This window comes from Emydura macquarii, unplaced genomic scaffold (genome assembly GCF_026122565.2).
Source record: "Emydura macquarii macquarii isolate MOO-44397 ecotype Brisbane River unplaced genomic scaffold, CSIRO-AGI_Emac_v2 contig_2113, whole genome shotgun sequence".
Classification (NCBI taxonomy): domain Eukaryota; kingdom Metazoa; phylum Chordata; order Testudines; family Chelidae; genus Emydura; species Emydura macquarii.
The window spans coordinates 6787-14922 of NW_027132250.1; the positions used below are offsets into that span (position 1 = coordinate 6787).

The following is an 8136-nucleotide window of genomic DNA, read 5'->3' on the forward strand; positions in this document are numbered from 1 at the left end:
TGCCACCCTGTGGTAGAAAGGTTTCCCTCGCTGGAGCAACTTCTTGTGGCTGTGTCTGGGGAATCAGCTCTGGTCCAGTCTGGCACCACCTTCAATCAATCACACATCCTGCGGCCTCTCTCTCTCTGAATCAGGGTGCTGTCTTTCTTCATTACTGAGCCATCTGACTAATCACTGTATAGTCCCCCTTCCAAGATATCAAAATCCCATCTGACCAGCTCTCTGGTTGGCATCTCCCACAATCCTCTGCCCAGTGGCTGGTAGGGAAACCTGGGCCTGCCCTCTATTCTGGGTTTCAGCCCAGGCACCAGGCAGTTAGCAGCCAAGCTATGTACAGTCTCTTACTTGCTGCTCTTTCCTTGGGATGCTTCCTACTCTGCCTGCCACAGGCTGTCTTCTCCACCCTTCTGGATAAACTCTTCCCTCAAGGCCAGGATCCCAGGGCTTCTCTCTCCACTTGAATTTCCTCCTTTTCCCTCTCCAAGCCCAGACAGTGACTACTGACTTCCACGCTGCAGCTCCTTTCTGCTGCAAACTTCCTGGTCTTATTCCCCAGCCAGCTTCTCTGCCACCTGGGCTTTATCCACCATTGATCATTTTCAGTCAAGCCAGACTCTCTACCAGGTGCGTCCTATATGGTTAATTGGCCCTATCTGTGCACCTTAACCCCTTCCAGGCTGGTGTGGGGTGAACACCCAATCACACGCTGAACCAAAAATCTGAAAAAAGAAATTTGGGGTTGGAGGAGTGTTGATCGGAAACAAACTGTTTTCCATTTTTTCATTGAAGAAAACTAGTAAAAAAAAGTATCTTTTTGGGTTGAACAAAACATTTGCTTTGACACAAATTGAAATGTTTCGTTTGTTAAAGTTGTGGGGGGTTGTACATTTTATTTTAGATAAAATTGCAAGCAATGTTCTAAACAAAAAAGCATTTTAAATTGAAATATTGAAACATTTCTTTTCAAAATATTGAGGATTCTGTTTTTTTCTTATTTATTTATTTATTTTGGACTGAAACATACTGGTGAACTTGACCCACATTCATGAAATGTTTTGGTCAAGTGGAATCTACATTTTTTGGCTGAAAACTTTTGACCAGCTCTACCTGTGAGCTTGTTCTCTCTCTCACTCCTTGCATTTGCTGCTACATTTCCTTTCTCCTGTACACATCACACAATTTTTAAATCAAGGTTGGATATTTTTATAAAAGATGTTCTCTAGGATTTATTTTGGGGAAGTGTTTTAGAGGAGGCCAGACTAGATAATCACAGCTGTTTCTTCTAGTTTTGGAGCCTATGAATCTATAAAGCAGAGATGAGTATGACCAGAAAACTGTGGACAAAGATTGTGAATATCCCCAAAGGAAATTTGGCACACATATGCCATTGAGCGACAAAGAGAACTGGGCACCTCATTCTCTTAGGCTATTATGAAAATCACTGACCAGATAGCAAGTATGAAAAATCAGGACAGGGGTTGTGGTAATAGGCACTGATATAAGAAAAAGCCCTGAAAATCAGAACTGTCCCTATAAAATCAGGACATCTGGCACCCTGCCATCACAAAGCACAAAGCCCTGCAATTTTAACTGAAAGCATACTTTCAAAAGTGTTTGCTGTTGGCCTAAATCTGCCCATATTGAAGTCAAAGATAAAATTCCATTGACTGAAACATTGAGTGTTCCTGAAAAATCCTACCTTAACCCCTTTGGACAATAGCAGGGCGCTTAGTCACTGGGGCCAGTCAGTGAAGGGAGATATGACCTCCCCCACACACACACAGAACCAGGGAACTAAATCTGGGTTCCAAATTTTAGATCAGCAATTAGCAAGCAGTTGAGAAATGTGGATGCAGATTTCAAACACTCCTCAAGTCTCAAAAGTGTTTGGATCCAGATTTTCGGATCAGGTGCTTTTCTAAGGTAAACAAATAGATAAAAATGTGAAAAATAACATACAAAACACAAAGCATTTATTTATTACAGTTTTAAAAATATCTTTCTTCTACTGGCAAAGGAAAGTGTTGGGTGTGGGATAGATAGATAGATAGATAGATTAGTTGTTACACTCTAAATCCTTCCACTATACCAAATGATTATTTAGTTCAATGGTCATAGAAAAGATTCATTTCAAAACCAATATCCAGCCTGCGGTTTTTCTCAATGATTCTTTCACTTCCTTGTTCCTAAGACTATAGATGAAGGGATTGACCATGGGGATGACAAGGGTATAAAACACAGACACCACTTTGCTCTGATCTGGAGTGGATAACAAACTTGGTTGGGCGTACATGAAGGAAACAGTCCCATAAAATATACTCACAACCACTATGTGGGAGGTGCGGGTGGAGAAGGTCTTGCGTCGTGCCACAGCAGAGCGCATCTGGAGGACAGCAGAGATGATGGAGGCATAAGAGAGAAGAATGATCAGGGCAGTTGTCACTATGATGAGGCCACATAAGGGAAACAGCACCATCTGATTGATGTACGTGTTGGTGCATGAGAGATTTAGCAGGGGTGGAACATCACAGAAGAAGTGATCGATCTCAGAAGCACAGAAGCGCAGAGTAAAGGTGAAGCCCGTTTGCAGCATGGAGTTCAGGCTTCCACAGATATAGCACCCCACTAGTAGCTGAATGTAGACTAGCTTGGACATGGCGGCAGAATACTGGAGCAGGTTGCAGATGGCGGTGTAGCGATCGTATGCCATGGCTGCCAGGATGAATGCCTCCATGGTAACAAAAAGAGAGAAGAAGAAGAATTGGGTGGCACATCCCCTGTAGGAGATGGTTTTGCTGCCTGTTAGGAAGCTCGCCATGGCTCTGGGGGTAATGGTGGAGGAGTAGCAGAAGTCTAAGAGTGACAGGTTCATGAGGAAGAAGTACATGGGGGTGTGAAGGCGAGAGTCGGCTTTAATGGTGAGGACCAGGGTGATGTTTCCCAACACAGTTATTGCATAAATCACCAGGAACATCACAAAAGAACCAGCTGGAGCCCTGGACCTCTTCCAAACCCCAACAGGATGAATTCTGTTACAGCTGTGTGGTTCGCATCGCTCCGTGGCTCTACAGCCAACATTTCCTTTGGAAAAGGGATGAAATAAAGATTAAAGAAGAACTGAAGATGCTAAATAGATTGCAGCAGGCTACTGGTCCATTTCGGTTAATCCCCATTGACGTCAAGCACAAGGCTTCTATTGGTTTTGATAAAAGTGGGCAGAACCCTTGGAAAGGTAGTTAAATGTATATTAACAAACCTCAAGAAATGCTGTAGGAATTTTGATCTTTCCACAGTAAAGCACAAATTTATCACCTTTCCCTTATAATAATTGTGGGAGAGTAAAGAGTTAAAAGCTGGACAAATGGTCAGGACTAAGTTACAGTGAACAGGGTCATGGCACCGGCAAACCTTGTTTCTGTTAATTGGTGTGAATTCTAGTTAGAATCTGTTATCTCTCTTCTTTTCCTCCCTTCCTGGCCATCTGCACCGGGGATAAGGCTAACAAAATAAGTATCGCCACTCCTGCACAAGGCCAGGGTGGGAAGAAAGCATTATCTTCCTTCTCTCCCTGGCATGCCTTTATTTCAAAGAATGTTAGTGAAAAATTAATAGGTTTTGAGGTGATGTGCCTGCCCTCTGTATGGTAATCCTGTAAACAACAAACAAGGGCAAGTATAATTCTATTCATCATGTAGTTGTTAATATTCATTTAATAGGTGTCAGTGTAACCAAATAAGGGTCTATGGGGAGTTGCTGGAAATGTATACATTTACAGACTGTTATGGATAAAAGGATTGTAAAGTAACCCCTCGTTGCTCACTCCCGGCATGAAGGTGTAACAAGCAGGCCATAAAGGTTCTGTCTCCCCAATCCACCCCATGGACAACCTGTTTGGTTATTTCTAACAATAATGATTCACAAAATTCTGATCACATTGTAATGCACTTGGATACCCTGTCCCACTGAAATTATTGGAACTCCCCTGCTAGGGAAGGGGATTTTATCTTCTCTTGGCATGAGTGTGTAATGATGGCCACGTCCAGGCATTGCTCAACATGACTCACCCTTGTTCTATAGATTCATATATCTTAAAGCCAGAAAAGAACAACATGGGCAGCTAAGATGACCTCCTGCTTTCATCAAGCACAAGAACTTGTAGCTGAAATAAAGCATCTTTGCTTAGGCCACAGTAATGACTCAAAAGGATGAGTCAACAGATTTATCAGATTGCATCTCATCATTTCCAACACATGCGCACCCCATCCAAAGAGCAGCTTTAACAAATAACCTGTAAATACAGACATAGGATCTGTCCTGCTGGGTGATTTTCATTTCCTGTCACTGGGTTCCTAGCAGTCAGACTGGTTGTCTTTCTAAAAGACCTGCTCCACCTTAAATAGAGGCGGAAGTCACTGGGTGGGGTGCTCTTCTGCGTGCTACACAGGAGGTCAGAGTAAATTATCATAATGGTTTCTTCTGCCCTTAAAATCTATGAATTGATTAAAAAAATCAATTTCTTCCTGTAACATAGGTGCAATTTCAAGGCTGCAGTATAGGCTTAATGATTCTTGTAGACTGTGGTTCAAACTGGAGCATAAGTGCAACATGAGTTTGGCGCCTGCTATTTGCACTGGCCCCCTGCACGGGATGAATTTCACCGGTATTAAATTACAAATCTTAAATTGCACACTAAAAACTGGATGAAAAGAACTTTATTAAAATGACAAGTCAAGCACTCAAATGTTAGGAAATGCTAGAATTAATGTTGTCCATGCCAGCTTCACTCAGCCCCCTTGCATGTATCCATTATGAGGCAGTTTTTAATTACATGATCACATATGGTATTTTCCACTGGACCCTGCCTCATTCAGCGCACAGGTGGAACGGGGCTCCGTGGAATGAATCAGGGCTGTGTAGTGAATAGGGTGACCAGATGTCCCGATTTTATAGGGATAGTCCTGATATTTGGGACTTTTTCTTATGTAGATGCTATTACCCCCCATTCCCTGTCCTGATTTTTCACATTTGCTATCTGGGTCACCCTAGCAGTGAAGGGAGGTCTTGTCTGTAGGATCCCTGCGTCATTTATTGCAGAAGGTGGAAGGTGTTTAGGGACATAGGCAGCGGATTGCAGCAAGAGAAAGGAAGGTCTGAAGCAGTTAAGACAGTTGAATATTGCCCTGGAGAATTACATTCTACCTCTGCAAGTCACTTAAACCAAACTTTTCACAGATGGGCATTAACTGTATATTCCTCATGTTCTGGGAGACTTACCTGGGACCCTGGTATCTAATACAAAATAGTGCAGAGCAATCACAGCTGCAACTGACGGCAATAGGTGCTGTGCTAAGCACTTTGAGAAATCAGGTCCTAGGCACCTCAAATTGGGCAGCCAAAATTTTTACCTTAATCTCGCTGTGCCTCAGATCCCCATCTGTAACATAAAGACAATAATACCCGTTATAATAATCGGGCTGCCACATTTGCTGAAGTTAGTTCTGCTTTGAGCAGGGGGTTGGACTAGATGACCTCCTGAGGTCCCTTCCAACTCTGATTCTGCGATTCTATGATTCTATGATTTGCCCTAAGTGTAAGCTCAGCTGTAAAAACCCAGCAAAAGCTCATAGGATGTCACAATAGCCTCTCGCAACACATGTGGATAGGAAAAGGTGCAAAAAAAGACCGATAGAATGAATTAGACCAAACAAAAGGCCTGCTGATATAATTCAATCATAGAAGATTAAGATGGAAGGGACCTCAGGAGATCATCTACTCCAAACCCCTGCTCAAAGCAGGACCAACTAGATCATCCCAGCCATGGCTTTGTCAAGCCACACATTAAGTAATAAGAGTATAGCGGTAGGAGTATACTACCAACCACCTGACCAGGATGGTGACGGTGATTGTGAAATGCTCAGGGAGAATAGTGAAGCTATGAAAATAGAAAACTCGGTAATAACGAGGAATTTCCTTTGTCTCTGTTTTTACTGGCTACATGTCACCTTAGGACAGGATGCAGAGATAACATTTCTAGACACCATTAATGACTGCTTCTTGGGAGCAGTCCAGGAACCCACAAGAGGAGAGAGAATTCTTGATTTGGTCCTAGGAGGGGCACAGGATCTGGTCCAAGAGATGAATAGACTGAGTTGCTCAGTAATAGTGACTGTAATGCAATAAGATTTAACATCCTTGGAGGGGTGGGGGCAGGAAATAGCAAAGAAACCCACCACAGTAGCATTTAATTTCAAAAAGGGGAATTACACAAAACTGAGGAAGCTACTTAAACAGAAATGAAAGAAACAGTCACAAGAGTGAAATGCCTGCAGGCTGCATGGAAACAAGCAAACAAAGAAAAGCATAATGAATGCTCAAATTAAATGTATACCTCAAATAATAATAATTAAAATAAAACTGTACGAGGACCCAAACAATGTCACTTTGGTTAAACAGAGTAAAACAGGCAGGTAAAGGCAGAAAGTCATCCTTTACAAATTGGAAGTCATATCCCAGTGAGGAAAATAGAAAGGGGGCAGAAACGGTGGCAATTCAAGTGTAAAAGTGTAATTAGGCAGGCCAGTCTGACTCAGTCTGGCCATTCTTATGTTCCCTAATTTGTGTCTGTCTATCTTGTCAAAGGCAGGAAAAACAACTCCCATGTAGTGTTCACTCAAAATTCCAGAACAGGATTAACTCTTTCTTCCCAGCCCCGAAGAATTTCCTGAGAGAATAAGAGACTTTGGGGGTCTTCTCTGCACTCTGCCTTAGTCCGCACTACAGGGAACACACTCTAGCATTCATTAGTGTGTTGTGCACTAACTTTCCGTGCAGACTGTGGTGACGTGCAGTGAAAGCCCCCTAGTGAATTGTAACACAGTCCCGTTTTAATGTACTGAACTACATTAATGTGCACTAGGGACCTTTGGGTGTGTGACAAGCTAGTGAGCCGTAGCCAATGCACAGCTATCCTGTGTGCTACACACCAGGTAAGCAAGCTCTAACTGATACCCCATCTCTGAAATGGAGTTTGGATGAGTTAGAATGACTCATTTTACAGTTTCAATTTGCTTTCTGTCTTATTTGATTATTTTTCCTTGTGTATCCCAGTCAATACATTTCCAAACTTTGCCATATGTTTTCCAGTGCACGTGCCATGCCAGGGCTGATGGAACTATGGAACTAGGCTGCTGGAACTGCCACACCCCTGGCTTAAAGTGGTTTCCATCATAAACAGGATTTACAGTTTTGTTCAATGGCTTTCAGCAGCCCCACTATAAAAACTGTTCCAACGCCACTGCTTGAGACTCAAAACTTGGAAGCATGTTTGACTGTTTAGTATTGTCCTTGGAGAGGGAGAGGTCAACCCCTTTGACTCTCTGAGACAATTTATGCCAACAAAATTAATGTAACATGTTAAACAAATGGAAAGAAAAAGCAATAATTGCAAATAGCTAGCGAGATAAAAGTAACAACAAACTGATACAAAGAAGAACAAACATAAAGATATAGAGAGGGAAAGACAGAACTAACAACTAATAACTAGATCAATACATGTATAGATTCTGTATTTGTTTTTCACTCACCCATGAGAGAGAGAGAAAAAAAGAGAGAGATGTATTGTAATTTTTCCCTCTCTCCCTACCTCTTTTCTCAGTCACTGCTAAGACACAAGCATGTAAGGCTTATAGTCAACTTTCATTTATGTTTCTCAATCCACTTGAAAGATATGTGAATTATATTGATTAATTCCCCCACTTCCATGGGAGAAAACTGAGACACAAACATTTTATCATCTCTTTCCTAAGGTAACTCCTGATTTGGGCTGCTTGAGTTTTCCATGGTGAAATTAAAATAAGACCCGAAAGGATGAAAAAAATGCATATTGTCGATTTAAATTTTTTTCTCTAAAGGGCGCCTCTGTAAACCCCAGGTATATTTCATTACAACAGCAAACTTACTGTGCCGGTGTGTGTGGAATCCTCCCATCTCTTCTCTCCTCCAACCCCAGACTCCCGGCCGTTATCTATCTATCTATCTACCTAATACCTAGCACTGTATTAGGACAGACGGTTCTCTCCTGCTGTTGGAAATATACTAAGACCCATTGCTCTCTGCAGACGAGCTGTGTGTGGCTAT

General features: G+C 42.2%; 1 pseudogene; it reads right to left on the reverse strand.

The window, feature by feature from the left end:
- Window positions 1-2125: 2125 nt before the first annotated feature.
- LOC137160043 (olfactory receptor 9S13-like) lies at window positions 2126-3078 on the reverse strand (annotated as a pseudogene).
- Window positions 3079-8136: the final 5058 nt, after the last annotated feature.